Source organism: Phaseolus vulgaris, chromosome 8 (assembly GCF_000499845.2).
Source record: "Phaseolus vulgaris cultivar G19833 chromosome 8, P. vulgaris v2.0, whole genome shotgun sequence".
Taxonomy (NCBI): Eukaryota; Viridiplantae; Streptophyta; class Magnoliopsida; order Fabales; family Fabaceae; genus Phaseolus; species Phaseolus vulgaris.
The window spans coordinates 34,757,891-34,776,589 of NC_023752.2; the positions used below are offsets into that span (position 1 = coordinate 34,757,891).

The 18,699-nt window shown below is 37.5% G+C and overlaps 1 non-coding gene across 1 annotated transcript; it reads right to left on the minus strand.

The window, feature by feature from the left end:
* Window positions 1-16,997: 16,997 nt before the first annotated feature.
* Window positions 16,998-17,069, minus strand: TRNAW-CCA (transfer RNA tryptophan (anticodon CCA)). The gene has a single exon. It is a non-coding gene; the product is annotated as a tRNA-Trp (tRNA).
* Window positions 17,070-18,699: the final 1,630 nt, after the last annotated feature.

Below are 18,699 nucleotides of genomic sequence, written 5' to 3' on the forward strand. Positions count from 1 at the left end.
AGAGCTAGGAAAGAGAGACAAGAAAACCTAACCAAGCATATCTCTCACACTCAAGCTAGAGAAATTCCATGTTTAGAATACCTTGGCAATGATCAATTAGCATCTCAATGTTTCAATGAAAGATCTATGATCTTAAGGGACAAAAATGAGAATAGTAGCCAAGAAAAAGAAGCTAGTGAGAGTGAAGAAAATGTAAAAATAGAAAAGCAAGAGAAAACCCTTGGGAAACAAAAGGCGTGGGAGAAGAGTGTTCCTTCCCACAAGGTCATTCAACAAGAAGGAAAAGTTGAAAATACATTTGAAAATATACCTCTTGTTGAACAACCTAGCCTTACCTTTTGTAAAGGAACACTTGCAAGCCTAGAAAAAAAAGAAGAATCCTTAAAAAAGGCTTGCATAGATAAAAATATAGTAGATTATTTTACATACATGCCAAGATATCACCAAGTGAAGGTCAAGTCATCTATAGGCATCTACAAAGACAATTTTTTATGTGAAGTAGTGCCTAAAGAAACTTTTCATGTCTTATTGAGACAACCTTTGCAACGAATTGAAATTTCCATGAACAAAGGTTGTATCAACGAGACTACCTTCACACATAAAAGAGAAATTCTTCATGAAGGAGAACTCATGGGTCAAATTAGAGTTGATAAAACTCTAGAGCTTTTAAAAGGAAAATTATTGTCACCCATGAGAAAAGATGTTCAAAGACATTACCTTAGATACATTCCGTGTTTTAAAAATACATCTAAGGCGATGTCTCATGAACTCTATACTCCTTCACCTTTTGCAAATGATCCTTGGGAAGACATAAGCCTAAATTTCATATTAGATCTTCCTAGGACAACAAAAGGTTTTGATTCCATTTTCATGGACATGGATAAACTCTTCCTTAAAGAAGTGACAAGTCTTCATGATTTCTCTTCAAACTTAGTGTTGGATAGAGCTCCAAAATTTGAAAACCATCATTTGAGGATTCTCTTGGAAAAACTTGCAACTAAGTTGTCCTTTTCAAATTCTTATCATCCTCAAAAGAATGGTCAAAATAAAATTGAAAACATAGCTCTTGTTACTATGCCTAGAGAAATCATGAAAGACAACCACAATTCTTGGGATGAGTATCCTTTTTCTATTGAGCATGCATACAATAGAGTAGTCCACAAGACTACTAATATTTCTACATTTGAAGTTGTATGTGAACATAGTCCTCTTTCTCTTTTTGCGTTGTTACCACTTCCTAAAGGAATTATGCCTAAGGAACAAGTAACCACTATTGAAAATTTTACAAAGCATGAGAGGATTAGAGAACACATGCAACCATCAAAAGAGAAATATTGTAAAAAGTTGCCAAAAACAAAAGAAAAACAAAAATGGCAACTTCATAAAATTGATTTGTATATAACTGCTTCAACTAACTCATTTGCTTTATTTGATAATTCCCCTAGGTGGACGTTTGATCCGGGAGGGCAAGCATAGTTGAAGAAGCAAGAGGCTGCTATCCGAGATCAAATCTCTAGATCTGAGGATAGATCTTCTCAAGGAGAAGGAGATGATGGACACCATCCAGCCACATCCATTCCCCTAGCCATGAAAAAGAAGAAGCAATGGATTTGAGGACAAATCCTTTTCAAGAGGGAGGGGATGATGGAAGAGGCCCAAGCACAAGCCCACATGCAAGCCACCAAAGGGTAGATTTGGGCCAACCATAGAGTTATGGCCAAGAGGATCCAAGAAGACGTTCTTTTACATGTTCAAATGCCATAAACTCTAGTGTAGAGTAGACTTTAATTTCTTGTCAAAATTAGCATAGGAACTTTATTTGTAATTTTCTTAGAATTAATTTTGGCACCTAAAACACCAACCTAGGTAAACTTAGAGTTTCTAAAAAAACCTCTAAATTTACCAAGGCCGGTCTAGAAAGCCCATGGAGAGGGTGAGCATAAAAACTAGACACACCCCTCCCCATGTGCTCATTTGTGCACCCATGTGCCATGTGCACCCATGTGCCATGTGCACCCATGTGCTTCACATTTACATTTCATTTGGCTAGCATTAGGGTTGCATTATGGTCCTCCTTAGCCTATAAAAGGAGGAGCCTACACCTTGTATTTTCAAGTTTATTGTGAGTAAAGTTATGCTGCCATTTTGTGCCAAGCTCTGCTTCTCCCTATAACTCTAGGCTCTAAACTTCACATCCTTCACCTTTCCTTGGGCTGGCCGAACCTCCCTATGTTCATACCTATCATGCACCTTCAAGATCAACATCACTCTTAGAAGGATCTTGCACACACACCTTCATAGCTTCCGCACCATTTTCTTACATGATTCAAGAAGACCTTCATGAAATTTGCCATCAACAAGACTACTAATATTTCTCCATTTGACGTTGTATGTGAACATAGTCCTCTTTCCCTCTTTAAGTTGTTACCACCTCCTAAAGGAATTATGCCTAAGGAAAAAGTAACTACTATTGGAGATTTTATAAAACATAAGAGGATTAGAGGACACATACAACCCTCAAAAGGGAAATATTGTGAAAAGTTGCCAAAAAAAAAGAAAAACAAAAATGGCAACTTCACACAATTAAGTTTTCTCCAATTGCTCACACTAACTCCTTTGTTTTGTTTCAAGATTCCCATAGATGGACATTTGATCCGGGAGGACTAACCATTGACGAAGCAAGAGGTTGCTATCCGAGATCAAATCTGTTGATCTGAGGATAGATCTTCTCAAGAGGGAGGAGATGATGGACACCATCCAGCCACTTTCATCCCCCTAGTTGAAGAAAAAGCATTGGATTTGAGGACAAATCCTTTTCAAGAGGGAGGGGATGATGGAAGAGGCCCCAGCACCCAAAAGAGCGTCTAGAACCAACCTTGCATGAAAGGCAACCAAGAGAGCGTCTAGGACCAACCTTGCATAGAGGGCACCCACAAGAAGCGTCTAGGCCACACAAGGAGCGTCTAAAAGAGTTGACATCCAAGAAGGGTGATGTCCAAGAAGGCCCAACAAAGTGTAGCTTAGTCTTATTTGTGGTGTAAATAGCATAGCCTTATGAACCTTTGTTTAAATTTTGCAAATTAGGATTAAGGAGGAGTTAACCTAGATTAGCTACGGTTTCTAGAAGCTCTCCACTAATCTAGGACGTCCATGTGCAAGTTAGAAGGCCATGTGCACCCATGTGCCATGTGCTCCATGTGCCTCCATGAGCTCCTTCATTTGCATGTCATTTAGATTACATTTCATTTGTATTTGGCTCTTCAAATTCCAGCCCTCCAATCCTATATAAGGAGGTGCTTGGCTCTCATTTTGTAAGATTGAATAAAGTATTGTTATGCTGCCAAATTTGTGCCATACACTACTCTTTGCCTAGCATCTAGATTTTAATCTTCACTTCATCACCTTCAAAGGGGCTGGCCGAACCTCCCCAATTCCCCATTCTCATGCACCTTCAAGGCACCTGATGGAGGAGGGCCAAGCACATCCCACCATGAAAGCCAAGACCCAAAGCTAGACCGTGATGAGCGTCTAGACTCAAGGAAGGAGCGTCTAGGACGTGAAGAGGGGAGGCTACACATGGAGCGTCTAGGGGGAGGCCTAGACCGTCTAGGCCCTATTACAAGGTCAATGGCTAAGCACATTCACGCCCAATTGAATGAAGTCACGGATGGAAGAGAGAAAGCCTTGTACATGTTACATGGAGGCCCATTAGGGGTGCTTAGTAATTAGAGTAGTGTAGAAAGCATAATTGAGTGAACACTCTAGAATCTCTTTTGTTTGGCCGGTCATGAGCACATGTGCCATGTGCTTTGTGATTTGCATTTCATTTGGCTTTCATTTCATTAGACATTAGCTTAGTTTCTACGGCCATTTAGCTTATAAATAAAAAGGCCTACACCTTGTATTTGCAAGTTTATTGTGAGTAAAGTTATGCTGCCCTTTTGTGCCAAGCTTTGCTTCTCCCTAGAACTCTAGGCTCTAAACTTCACATCCTTCACCTTTCCTTAGGCTGGCCGAACCTCCCAATGTTCATACACATCATGCACCTTCAAGATCAACATCACTCTTAGGAGGATCTTGCACACACACATCCATGGCTTCCGCACCATCTCTTACATGATTCAAGAAGAACTTCATGAATTTGCCATCATTTGGTATCATGAGCTTAGGTTCTTCAAGATGAGTTGCTTTTGGTCTTTTCATTTTTAGTTCTTCTTTATTTCATGTTGTTCATCTTATTTCCATAATTGTCTTGCTGTTTTTTACATTTTAATTTGTTTTGGTGTGCTATTTGGAAGATCCAACCGGTGCACTTTGTTCAATTAATCTTGAACAATTCTTGTGCAAATTGTGATAGGATTCCATACACCTTTGAGTTGCTGCTTTCTTTTAGGCTTTTGAGTCTTTATTGCACTTTTAATTTGGTTCATATTATGCTTTTGAGTCTTTAATTTCTGAATCCATATATGTTTTGTCAAGTCATGTTCATTCACAATGTCAACAATTCTTAGTAGTCCTTTATTTGGCTTGATTGTTTCTTGATTTTGGGTATCTTTAATTGCTTTGAATCTGCTGTTCTTTGATCTTTTGGTGCCTTTTTAATTTTAGTTTGAGTTCCTATTTGTGTTTAGATCCTACACAAATTCTATTTCACAAATTCCATTGTGTTTAAATTTTGGTATCTTGCTGTTTTTGTTTCCAGTTTCCATAATCCCCTGTTTCACTTTCCCTGTGCTGGCAGTTTTGTTCCAGAAAAATATTTTCACTCATAGGAAAATTTTGATTCTCTGGAATATGCAAGTTTGAAATGTTATAGAAAGGACAAAAAAAGAATTAGTTCAAAAGAATCAACAGAAAAAAAAATGATAAATCTTTTCAAATCAGTGTGCAAATCTGAGGCGCTACAGCTGGCGTAACTGAACACCAAAATTGAAAAATTTATTAAAAAAAAATTGGTGCATGCGTTTTGAGTGATTCCAAAGCCAGATTGTAGCTAAGATCATGAATATCTTGAATATAAAATTTCAGAATCATATCTTAAAAACACAGCTCAGCATAAATTGGGGAAAAACACGTTTCTGGCCCACAACAAATTTTCCAGTGGTGCTGTTTTTTATTTTGTAATCTAATTCTAGTGTCATTCTTAGGAATTCTTTTGTGTGCCTACCTTTAATTGAGTACCTTTTATTTGCTTGCTTAATATTTCTTGGACCTCTTTCTAGTTGTCATAATCTAACTCCTTTTGGTGGTACTGTTTTATTCAATAAAATTGTTTCTTGCTTTTGTTCTTTGACCTCTAATTTGGTCCTGGAATTTATTTCTCCTTTGGTGCTTAATTGAATGGAAACTTGACTTGGGTAAGGTCTAGTCTTTTGATAGGTGCTGGAATTGGAGAATTAAAACCTTCATTCTAAAAAGCCAAGGCCGAAACAAGCTTTCTTGAAAAACACTACAAACACTTGGAGGGCCAACAAGCAAAGACAACAAGGAAGTGCATTTAGCAAAAAGAGGATCAACAAAGGGAGTTTTCTTAATTTCCTTGCAACTTAATTTGTGTTAATTACTTCTTAATTACGTTATTAGACGGTGAGTGTCTCTTCAAGGGCTCCAAGTGTCCAAGAAGCCTCACCTAGGGCCGACTAGTATAGAACTCTTTAATTAGCAATTGTTAATTGTTCTTAGTTGTTTCTATATTGCTTAATTAGTAACGCTTTGTATGTGTGGTTGTTTTAAGTTTTGTTAAAACCGTCTAGCTTTGTTAATTAGTTAGCATACATTGTTTTTCTTGCATTGAAAGAAAAAGTTTTGATTTCTCAACTTAATTGTGTTCTAAGTAGTTTACTAAGAGGAAGTTTTGTGTGAAGACATTGAGGGATAGTTTTTGGCTAAGGCAAAGGCTTGGTACTTAAGTAGTCCTTTGTGACTCACCTCCCTTACCTGGAAAACTACCTTCTTTGACTTTCCTAAATTTCCTCAAGGTAAAACACTTATATACACAAAAACTTTAGCCATGTCTTCTCCTCCTCACTCTCCAAAGTCTATTGAAAGTGAAGTCAAATCTATAAAATCTCTTTTAAAAGAAGTTTCACAAGCTGTACAAATGATTTCTTTTAGACAATTGGAGAATGAGAATAAAATCAATGAATTGGCTAAAGCCCAAGAGGAGAAATCCCAAAAATCACAAAAATCAAAGAAAACTCATACTCATGCATCTAGGAGTAATGAGTCTCTGGGGGAGGGAAGCCTTAGAATTAATGACTATTACCAACCACCCCCTAGAAGAAATAGGCAAAGGGAGCAAGAGGGGCCAAGGGAAACTAGAGTAGACCTACCTCACTTTCATGGTAAGGAGAATGTAGAAACCTACCTAGATTGGGAGATGAAGGTAGAACAACTCTTTGCTTGCCATAGGGTGAGTGAAGAACGTAAGGTACCCCTAGCCACCCTTAGCTTCCAAGGGAACGCCATGTATTGGTGGACCTCTCTCGAAAGAGAAAGGCGTCTTCATAGGGAACCTTCCATTACATATTGGAATGACCTTAGGAGAGCCTTAAGACGCCGACACATACCTTCCTACTACCATAGGGAGTTGATGGACAAGCTCCAAAGACTCCAATAAAAAAACATGAGTGTGGAAGAGTATAGACAAAAGATGGAGCTCTACATGATGAGAGCATCCATTAGAGAAGAGGAGTATACCACAATAGCTAGGTTCCTTAGTGGCCTATCACTTGAGATAAGAGATAGAGTGGAGCTCTTACCTTACCAAGACTTGAATGACTTGGTTCAACTTTGCATTAAAGTTGAGCAACAAATCTTACGCAAAACGTCAAGTCAAAAGGTGAGCCCTTACTCAAACTTTTATCCCAAGAAAGAGTTTAGAAGGGAGGGTAGTACATCAAAAGAAAAACCAAAAGAACCTACCAAACCTTTCACCAAAGAAACCTCCACCCCATCCATCCGAGCTAGAGATGTTAAGTGTTTCAAGTGCTATGGTAGAGGGCATGTGCAAGCACAATGTCCAAACCAAAGGACTTTGTTTCTTAAGGGTGTAGATGAATACACTAGTGGCGAGGATGAACCTAGTGAGAGAGAGGAGGGGGGAGAGGATGAGAGGGTAGCTCCACTAGAGGGAGAATTGCTTATGATTAGGAGAACCCTCAACAATCACCCTAGCACATCCATTGAAACACAAAGAGAGAACATATTTCGTACAAGATGCAATGTTTTAGAAAACATATGTTCCCTCATTGTGGATAGTGGATCTAGTTGTAATTGTTGTAGTGCTAGGATGGTGGAGAAGCTTAAGCTACAAGTAGTTCCTCACCCAAAACCTTATAAACTTCAATGGCTTAATGAAAATGGGGAACTACAAGTAGACAAGCAAGTGGAAATCAAGTTTTCCATAGGGAACTACAAAGACAAGGTTTTATGTGATGTAGTACCTATGGAAGCTTGTCATATCTTATTAGGGAGACCATGGCAATTTGATAAGAAAACCTTGCATGATGGTCTCACTAACGAGATTTCCTTCACCCACAAGTATAAAAAGTTTGTACTTAGTCCTTTACCACATTCTCAAGTGGTAAAAGACCAAATACAAATGAAGCAAAAGAGGGATGAGGAAAACAAAAAAAAAAAGAGCGCTAGAAAAAGAGAAAATCCTTAGGGATAGGAAGGCGTGGGAGAAGAGTGTTCCTTCCCACAAAGTTGATCAACAAGAAAAGCCTCTTGAAAACGTTTTTGAAAATTTGTTTCTTGTTGAACAACCAAGCCTTATCTTTTGTAAAGGAGCACTTACATGCACTGCCACAAGTAGTGAACTTATGAATTTACCTCCTCAAATAGAAAACCTTTTAAGTGAATTTGAAGATCTATTCTCTAATGAGGGTCCCATTGGGCTTCCTCCGCTTAGAGGTATAGAACATCAAATTGACTTCATTCCGGGGGCAAGCCTACCAAATAGGCCTGCTTATAGAACCAACCCCGAGGAAACAAAGGAGATAGAATCACAAGTTCAAGACTTGTTGGAGAAGGGTTGGGTTCAAAAGAGCCTAAGCCCTTGTGCTGTACCTGTCTTGTTGGTGCCCAAAAAGGATGGAAAATGGCGCATGTGTTGCGATTGTCGAGCAATCAACAACATCACCATCAAGTATAGGCATCCAATCCCAAGGCTTGACAATATGCTTGATGAATTACATGGGTCAACTCTATTCTCCAAAATTGACCTTAAAAGTGGATATCACCAAATTCGAATCAAGGAGGGTGATGAGTGGAAAACCGCTTTTAAGACCAAATTTTGGATTATATGAGTGGTTGGTGATGCCCTTTGGGCTTACTAATGCCCCAAGTACATTCATGAGGCTTATGAATCACACCTTGAGAGATTGTATAGGTAAATATGTAGTAGTTTATTTTGATGATATCTTAGTGTATAGTAAAACCCTAGAAGACCATCTAAGACACCTTAGGGAAGTTCTTCTAGTGCTTAGGAAAAATAGTCTTTTTGCAAATAGGGATAAGTGTACCTTTTGTTTAGATAGTGTAGTTTTCTTAGGCTTCATAGTAAACAAAAAGGGGGTGCATGTAGATCCCGAGAAAATCAAAGCCATCCGCGAGTGGCCCACTCCACAAAATGTAAGTGATGTAAGAAGTTTTCATGGGTTAGCTAGCTTCTATAGAAGGTTTGTGCCTAATTTTTCTAGTCTAGCTTCTCCTTTGAATGAACTTGTTAAAAAAGATGTTGCATTTTGTTGGAATGAAAAGCATGAGCAAGCCTTCCAAAGGCTAAAAGATCAACTCACCAATGCACCAATTCTATCTCTCCCAAAATTTTTCAAAACTTTTGAGATAGAGTGTGATGCATCAGGGGTAGGCATAGGTGCGGTATTGTTGCAAGGTGGACACCCCATTGCTTATTTTAGTGAAAAACTCCATGGTGCCACCCTCAACTACCCCACCTATGACAAAGAGCTCTATGCTCTTGTGCGAGCCCTAAAGACTTGGGAACACTACCTTGTGTCCAAAGAATTTGTCATCCATAGTGATCACGAGTCTTTAAAATATTTGAAGGGCCAACACAAGCTCAACAAGAGACATGCTAAATGGATGGAATTTCTTGAACAATTTCCTTATGTAATCAAATACAAGAAAGGAAGCACCAATATAGTGGTCGATGCTCTTTCAAGGCGGCATACACTCTTTTCAAAATTGGGTGCCCAAATTCTTGGATTTGATCACATAAGGGAGCTTTACCAAGAAGATCAAGAACTCTCATCCATCTATTCCCAATGTCTACATAGAGCGCAAGGAGGTTACTATGTGTGATGAGAATCAACTAAAGGTGGCTTTTTATAATGAAGAACAAGATCATTCGCCTTCATATTTAAAGTTTTACTTGTTAATCTTTGCAAAAGATAAAGCCGAAGCCCAAGCCCAAGAAGGCCAAAGCCCACAAAAGCCCAAAGTCCATCCCATGAAGGGCAAGGCCAAGTATTAAATAAATATTGTTTAGAAAGGTGCTTAGAGGGAAACATTAGAAACCTCTATTGTTAAAGCATCTTTTAGTCTTTAGTTAGGAGTCTTAGGGGGGGTGTGTTAGTAGATAGGTGTAGGAGTAGAAAAGGAGGTGCCAAAGTGAAGGAAGAGGTCACACCTTCCTCATGCTTTGTTTTAGGCGCAAATTCTAGAAGCTTTTTGGGAGGGAGTTTTTTGAATTTGTGTAGCTTATATTTCAGCACCTTAGGCTATAAATAGAGGTGCTCTCTTTGTATTTTTCAGATTGGAATTAATCTAAGAAAACTCTACTCAAATTTTGAGTGAACTTTGGAGAGCTTTTGGAGCCTTCTTCTCTAGTCTTATCTTGATGGATCAATGGAGTCCTCAAGTGGCGGCATCACTCTTATCTAGGAGCATTCCACACTTCTAGTGGCGAGATCATCCAACATCCTTCCATCTTCATGAGCACTCTCTTCTCCTTCCTTTCTTCTCTTTCAATTGTTCATGTTGTCTTGTGTTCTTGAGTTTTTTTGGTTCAGTTTTTCTGTTTTTCCAGCACCTATGTTCTGTTCTCGCCTTTTAATTTCAATTTTGTTTGGTTCCTTTTAGTTTCTCTTCTTTTTTGGTTCAATTTGACTAAAATTGGTTCATCCAAATGAGTTTGGGATTTGGTACTAGTTTTTGGTGAGTTCTTGTCTTAGAACAAATGATCCAACTCTAAGAAAAGTGCCTCTATAATGTCCAACTCAAGGTGATTCCTAAGAAGGTCAAGAACCTTTCTCTATGTGGCTAGTGGAATCACATCAATGTGTCCGAGGGATATCTTTTTAAAGAGGGAAAACTTTGCATTCCCCAAGGAACACATAGGAAACTCCTTGTCAAAGAATCACATGAGGGGGGACTCATAGGCCATTTTGGAGTTGATAAGACTCTAGACCTTTTAAAAGCAAAATTTTGTTGGCCACACATGAGGAAAGATGTCCAAAGACATTGTTCTAGATGCATCTCATGTTTAAAAGCAAAGTCTAGAACAATGCCTCATGGACTCTACACCCCTTTGCCGATTGCAAATGCTCCTTGGGAAGACATTAGCATGGATTTCATTTTAGGACTTCCTAGGACTGCAAGAGGCCATGACTCTATCTTTGTGGTAGTGGACCGTTTTAGCAAAATGTCCCATTTTATTCCATGCCACAAGGTAGATGATGCTCAAAATATTTCTAGACTCTTCTTTAGAGAAGTGGTGAGACTTCATGGTCTCCCTAGAAGTATAGTATCCGATAGAGATCCCAAGTTTATAAGCCATTTTTGGAAAACTCTTTGGGGCAAACTTGGAACAAGACTACAATTTTCAACTTCTTGTCATCCTCAAACGGATGGCCAAACTGAAGTAGTCAATAGATCACTTGGGACTATGCTTAGGGCTATCATGAAAGGCAACCATAAATCTTGGGATGAGTATCTTCCCCACATTGAATTTGCTTACAATCAAGTAGTTCACAAGACTACTAATGCTTCTCCTTTTGAAGTGGTATATGGTTTTAATCCTCTCACACCCATGGATTTGTTACCCCTTCCTAATCCACAAGAATTTGTGCATAAGGAAGGATTCATCGAAGCCGACTTTGTAAAGAAAATGCATGAGAAGATTAAACTCCAAATACAACAACAAAATGAGAAGTACGCAAAATATAACAATAAAGGGAAGAAGGAAATAATTTTTGAGGAAGGAGACTTAGTTTGGCTTCACCTTCGCAAAGATAGATTTCCAACTCAAAGGAAGTCCAAACTAAGTCCCCGAGGTGATGGACCCTTTCAATTCCTCAAGTGAGTCAATAACAATGCATATAAATTGGATCTACCTCTTGAATATGGAGTTCATGACACTTTTAATGTAATTGACCTTTCTCCATCTGTAGGTACCAATGACGATGACGAGCTGGATTTGAGGACAAATCCTTTCAAAGGGGGAGGGGATGATGGAGGAGGGCCAAGCACATCCCACCATGAAAGCCAAGACCCAAAGCTAGACCGTGATGAGCGTCTAGACTCAAGGAAGGAGCGTCTAGGACGTGAAGAGGGGAGGCTACACATGGAGCGTCTAGGGGGAGGCCTAGACCGCCTAGACCGTCTAGGCCCTATTACAAGGTCAATGGCTAAGCACATTCACGCCCAATTGAATGAAGCCACGGATGGAAGAGAGAAAGCCTTGTACATGTTACATGGAAGCCCATTAGGGGTGCTTAGTAATTAGAGTAGTGTAGAAAGCATAATTGAGTGAACATTCTAGAATCTCTTTTGTTTGGCCGGTCATGAGCACATGTGCCATGTGCTTTGTGATTTGCATTTCATTTGGCTTTCATTTCATTAGACATTAGCTTAGTTTCTACGACCATTTAGCTTGTAAATAGGAAGGCCTACACCTTGTATTTGCAAGTTTATTGTGAGTAAAGTTATGCTGCCATTTTGTGTCAAGCTTTGCTTCTCCCTAGAACTCTAGGCTTTAAACTTCACATCCTTCACCTTTCCTTGGGCTGGACGAACCTCCCAATGTTCATACACATCATGCACCTTCAAGATCAACATCACTCTTAGGAGGATCTTGCACACACACATCCATGGCTTCCGCACCATCTCTTACATGATTCAAGAAGAACTTCATGAATTTGCCATCAGCACCCATACTTCCTAGGAAGGCCTTGCTTCATCTCCTCCACAAGCTTCCGCAAGTTCATCACCAAAACGCAAAGAAGAGCTCAAAGGAATGCCATCACTTTGGCCTCGAAAATATAAAGGAAGACGTCCACCGACGACGTAAGACTAAGACTGCAACAAAGAATGGCAAATGCTCTCACGAACGCCCAACTGTTAGGATGAAGTTGGGCGGGGGCAACATTTAACTCGGTCAGCAAGGTACGTTCGAAGGGGGTAAAGGGCAACCGAAACCCCAACCTTCGGAGGAGGGTTGAGTAAACGAAGCAGAAAGGACTATTGGGGTCGGAGGCCTCATCGGAACACACTGGTTCCCCCTCGCGACAAGCCACCATCCGCACGAACTTATCATGGTCTTTACCAAAGACGCACGACGGATGGCACGATTGTTTCTTTCTATAAGTTGTTATGCCTTTCAGGGTAGTGAAGGTGGACGTCTCCCCTAAGAGGTCCGTCGGAGCCCAACAGTATAGAGACTCATAGAAAGAGGCAGGAGGGGGGGAACTGAGGTAGAAGGAGGAGCAGAGGACGATGACGAAGTTGAAGCAGAGTTAGAGTCCGAAGGAGAAGCAGGTTTGGGAACTTGCTTCATTCGTTATATTGATGAGAAAGCTAAAAGGAAAAGGAAAGAAGAAACTTTAGAGGAGGAAGGCGGCGCGACTCAACAACATCAGAAGAAACCCAGAAAATAGAGACCCGAAGCATGAACAGTAGAAATGAACGCACAGAGAAATGTAGAAATCATAAACAGTCACAAGAAGGTGTAATCATGTTGCAAACAATAAAATTGTAAGTGGCAAGGCAATTGGGAAATAAAAATCATACCTTTCGAGTATTGAAGTTCGAAGGCTTGAATTTCGAAGGAAAGAGAAGAAAGCATTTTTCTGCGCAGAAAGCTAAGAAGAGGCTCAATAAGTGAAAGTGATGAAACAGTGGTGGGAGCACAAGGGTTAAAATGTTTGAACAAGGAATGAGGAAGTTCGAGCGCCAATAGGTCTCAGCCATCGATCTCAACACATGTATAACGATTACGCGGAAAATGATGGGGCGTCAGTGCGGTGTACTGTTCACACCCGCTACCCAGTGCCATGTAGGTCGCGCAGCGCGATCACTTAGTCTCTTCACTAAAACAAGTTACAGCTCGAGACTGGGGGGCTTGTGTCCCGATCAGTCCTCGGTCATCGACTCAGAGCCTGACCTTAGACATCGCCCACTGATGCTTGGTAATGGAAGAGGGTCACGTGAAGTGGGCCCCAGACGCACCTACTAGGGGATTGTTTAGTCTTTGGTATTGCTATTCTAAGCCCGATGTTGGAGATCGACATCGGACCTCGTCAGTAGAGGGAGAAGATCGGACATCGACTGTGAAGATGTAGTAGAAGGCCACGTAAGGTGGGCCCTAGAGTTTTGTTAAGATAACAGTTAAAGACAAGAGATGTGTGGGAAGCCTAAGTCACGAGAGATCCATGCACTTGGTGTGTATGGCGCATAGAGGCGCAACACGTATGGATAATCCTGGGAGGCGTTAAGGCCCATTAGATATAGGGTTTCCAGGGAAGTTGCATGCATGGCACGTGGACACTTAGGGCACCCACAAACAGATGGCGCGGGAGATTAGGTGCACAAGTTGGTACCCAGGCGACCACTCTATTATTCGTTGTACTCCAGTTAAGGGAAGTTCATGTGCCAGATACGCTAAGATCCTATGAATAATGGTGCAAGGACATTCTATAAGGAACCCTAGTCAAGGGCAACACAAAGGTAAACCCTAGTTTCAGCCTATATAAAGGGTGTCCAAAACCCTAGTAAGGTACGCAGTTTTTAAGACTAAAGCTATTCTATACATTTGGTGTTCTTTGCCCTAATACTGACTTGAGCGTCGGAGTGCAAACGGCCACTAGGGCGCCCCTTTTGTCTTTGCAAGTGAGAAGTTTCTTGACGAAGAAGGAACGTTTCTCAAGCAAGGATAGAAGGGACAGAGTAGCCGTTGGAGTCAACTGGCAAGGCGAGTCAACCGGCGAGAACAGATACTTAAAATAAAACCACTGTGAGTAAATTTTAAATAAGAATGAAATTTGAAAAATGTTGATAACACTCTTCTAAAAACATTTTTTTAATGGTTTAAATTTATTTAAAACTACAAACTCAAGATAGAAAACAATTAAATAGAATTTGAGTTTCATATTTTTTTATAATTTTTAATATTTTATTAATTATGGGTAAAAAGATATATATTTGGTAATAGTTAAAATTTATTTAAAGCTACAAACTCAACGATAAAATAATTAAATAAAATTTGATTTTCATAATTTTTTAATAATTTTTAATATTTTATCAATTATCGAAATTAAACAAATATTTTTTCATTAGGTCTACACACAACCATTAATATATGACAATCATTGCAATACATGTGACATCGTTAAACAATAAACCAAAAATTCATTATCAATTGTTCAATCAACTTTAATCATGAAAAATATTATATACAAAAGAAGAAAATGCAATGAAATCCGCTTCTCTTTTCTTAGCCTTGGACCCGTATAGAGATTCATTCCTATCTTTTGCACCCGAATCTAGGTTACACACCACTCTGAATAATGTTCCTTCGCTTAGAATCTTGCGATTGGGGAAGTGAGTGCGATAGCAAAACCGTGCCTTGGGGTTTAGTGTTTTCCTCTTTCCACACTTTTCTAACTATAACTTAACCCTGTTTGAAAATTATGAATACGTTATTATAAACAAAGAAAAAAAGAAAAAAATGGGGAGAATATTGTTATTGCTTCTGAATTTTTTCCTTCTCTTATTCCTCTATTTTGGTCTGAATATTAACTTTCTACAATAAACAAATAAAGAACAAATAAAACATCAGTATAGCATGTAAAAAGTAAAGTTAACAACACGATAACATGTCTTCTCTACATAATGTTATCTGGTGACCAAACCCATTGTTTCTATTTTGAAGGTGGTTTTTAGAAAATGAGAATATATTTTAGTTAATGCTTTGTATGATTTTATTTATAGGAAAATCTCTTTCACATAAAATTATATAACAATAAAAACTAGACTAATTATATGCCATTTCCAAAACAGCGTACGTCTATTTAAAAAAACACTCTTTGGAACACTTTATGGAAAAGAAGGGATATTTTACAACATTATAAGTTTTTTCATTAGCGCAATCTATTTTTATGGGGAATTCTAAAAGCTTTTTCTATAGCAAATACAAACGTTAGAATAATTTCAATTAACTTGATTTAACGATTTTTTTTAAATACAAAAAATATTCATATAAAATGAATATCTAATAGATATTCATTTATAAATTTAGGATATTTACATTATATATATAATAGATTCTAATATAATTCTTTAAAATTGTATTATTAAATGTTTAGTAAACAAATATTGTATTTGAATTGATTCTTTGAATCTCGACAATTGACTCAAATTTGGTTATTATACTTTTAAGTAAGCTGTTATGGTGAAATTGGTAGACACGTTCTTAGGAAACCGTGCTAGAGCATCTCGATTCGAGTTCGAGTAGCGACATGACATCTTATCTTCTAAAAAATATGTCATGTAATGAATTCTTATTTCTACTCCTAGTATTTCTATTTTTTTCATTCAATATGGTTATGGTATTTTCCACTTTAGAGCATATAATAACTCATATCGTTTTCGGTCGTATCTCTTTTATTTTCAATTCATTTGATAACCTTATTATTAGGAAATGAAATAATAGGATTATACAATTTGTTCAAAAAAGGCATGATAATAACTTTTTTTTGTATCACAGGATTGTTAGTTACTCGTTGAATTTTGTCTAACCATTTACCATTTAGTGATTTATATGAATCATTAATATTTCTTTCATGGACTTTTTCTATTTTTTTATGTGGTTCTTTGCTTAAAAAAAACTACTATTTCGATACAATAATAAGGCCAAGTATTCTTTATACCCAAGGGTTTTCTACTTCGGGTCTTTTAACTTAAATGCATCAATCCTTAATATTAGTGTCTGCTTTATAGTCCCATTGGTTAATGATGCACGTAAGTACGATGATATTGGGTTATACAACTCTTTTATGTGGATCACTATTATTCATGATTCTCTAGTCACAAACTTCAATTACAATTTCATAAGACAAATGTCAAATTAGGATTTTGCAAAGATTAATCAAAATATAGAAAGAGAAAGAGAAAAAAGAATGAAAGTATGCTTTTACATGAAAGAGGAAAGGAAAAAGAAAAAAAAAGTGGAAAGTATGGTACAAAAAAGAATGTGGGAAGTACCTTAGAAGGAAAGAGGAAAGGAAAGAAAAAGAAAGTGGGAAGTAAGGTACACAAAAAAAAATGTGGAAAATAGGCACATAAAAAGAAAAGAGAAAAGTAGGATATGTAATTTATGGGTAGTGAAAAATTATAATAATGGATAAATCAAATATGCTGAATAAGAATGACTAAATAGTACTTTTATAATTTTAAAATAAGATTACTAAACATTTTAAAGAGGAATCCATTTGTATTTTTCAACTAACTTATTTCAGTTACATTGACTGCTACGTTAAATTTTATATAGGACATTACATCTTATTGGGATTGTGTTTAAATAATTTATCTTTTATATAAACTTTTGAATTAGGTTTGAACTTCATTTGTATTTGAACAATGTAACATTCTTTAGTAAGTAATGTGTTACTAACGGATAGTATATGTATTATGATGAAATAAATTCGTATTTAATCTGTTGAAAATTAGAATTATTTTTTAAAAACATTGAATATTGAACCTGACGTGAATCGAACACGCAACCTTCTGATCTGGAGTCAGACGCGCTACCATTGCGCCACAGATCCAAACTTAATTATTGAAAATGGAATAACAAAACAAAATAAAATTTAAAACTCCTATCAAACTAAAATATACTGCCCAGTGTGAGAGAGATTCACGTTTTTCTTTTTCTTTTAAATTTGTGATAAGTGTTTCTTTTATGCCTTTCAAGCTTTTATTGAGATTCATGTGATGATAATTTCATTATAGATTAGGTGAGTATTAATGTTGATTGTCATGCTTATGCTGTTGAGAAAGTTTTCTAAAATGAGTCAACATTTATGTCTCTTGATGGATACCTAATAATGTTGGTTCAATAATATTGAAAAATATTTGTTAGTTTTTGTAGTTAGTTTTAACTTATTGGTGTATGAAAAACTTTAGGACTGTTTAGAGAATTTTTTTATTGTTTAATAAATACATTAAATAATTTTATAAATTTGAACTTATAAACATATTTTATTATTTGCCTTTAACATATTATTTACTTTGTCATTTTTAACATAAAATATACTTCAAATCCATTGTTGTGGCTAATTGGGCTAAGATTATAGTTCAAATCCATTATGAAGAAAGGAACCTCTATTGTTAATTGGGCTAGGATTTGCTCTCCTATTGAGAATGGAGGGTTGAAGATTAACAACTTGCAACATGGAAATAATGCATATCTTCTCAAGCGTACTTGCAGTTTTGCTTATAGGAATAAACCTTGGTCTCTTCTCTTGAAAGCTAGAGTTCTTAAATCTAAATATGAGCTTAGATTGGCTTATAGTCCCTCTTCTATTTCATGAGATTAAATAGTTTGACACCATTCTTGAGCATACCTCTTGAGCTGTTGGTACAAGTAATGATATTAATTTGCTCTATTTGAGTCTCCTTTGATAATTTTCTTCATTCTCCTATCGCAACTCATGTATTGTATCGAGCATTTGCTATAAGCTAGGATCCTCTCCCCTTTCCCTTGGTTGGGTCATGTGTCGCTAGTTCCTCATAATTTTTTATGTGTGTAGGTGATGGAGATAAAAAAGAAGAGGATTTCACTAATGGAAGAAGAGGCCATCCACCCAAGCATTTAAAGTTCTTCCTTCTAGTCTTCTCAAAATAAAGAAGAAATTAAATAAAGAGAGGACCAAGCTTAAAAGAAGACTACAAGCATTCAAGAATAGGCTCCAATTAATATCTCTCTTTATAGTTTCTTTTGTATAAATTTGTAAATAATATAGAATAGCTTTAGGATGTGCTAAAGAGGGAAACCTTAAAGACACCTCTTTTGTAAAGTACCTTAGGCGTTGGTTTGTAGGAAAAAGCTAGAAGAAGTGATTCTTCTTAATTCCTTCTCTTTAGGCTCTAGTTTGGGAAGGGACTAGAAGAATGACCTTTCAAGCTCCTTCTCTTTTGTACATTTGTGACCAGCCCTCTCTATTATAAAAGGGGTGCTTGGGTCTTTGAAATAACAAGTTGAAATTGATTTTTGAAAGTAAAGAATCTCTACCAAATTGGTGAGTGAGTGTGAGAGACTTGTGTCTTCTCCTCTTCTAGTCTTATCTAGGGAGATCTTGGAGTCTCAAGTGGCGGCAACACTTATCTTGAAGTCAATCCACCCCTTCAAGTGGCGTGCACAATTCCAAGAGTTTCATCCACATAAGTCCATTTTCC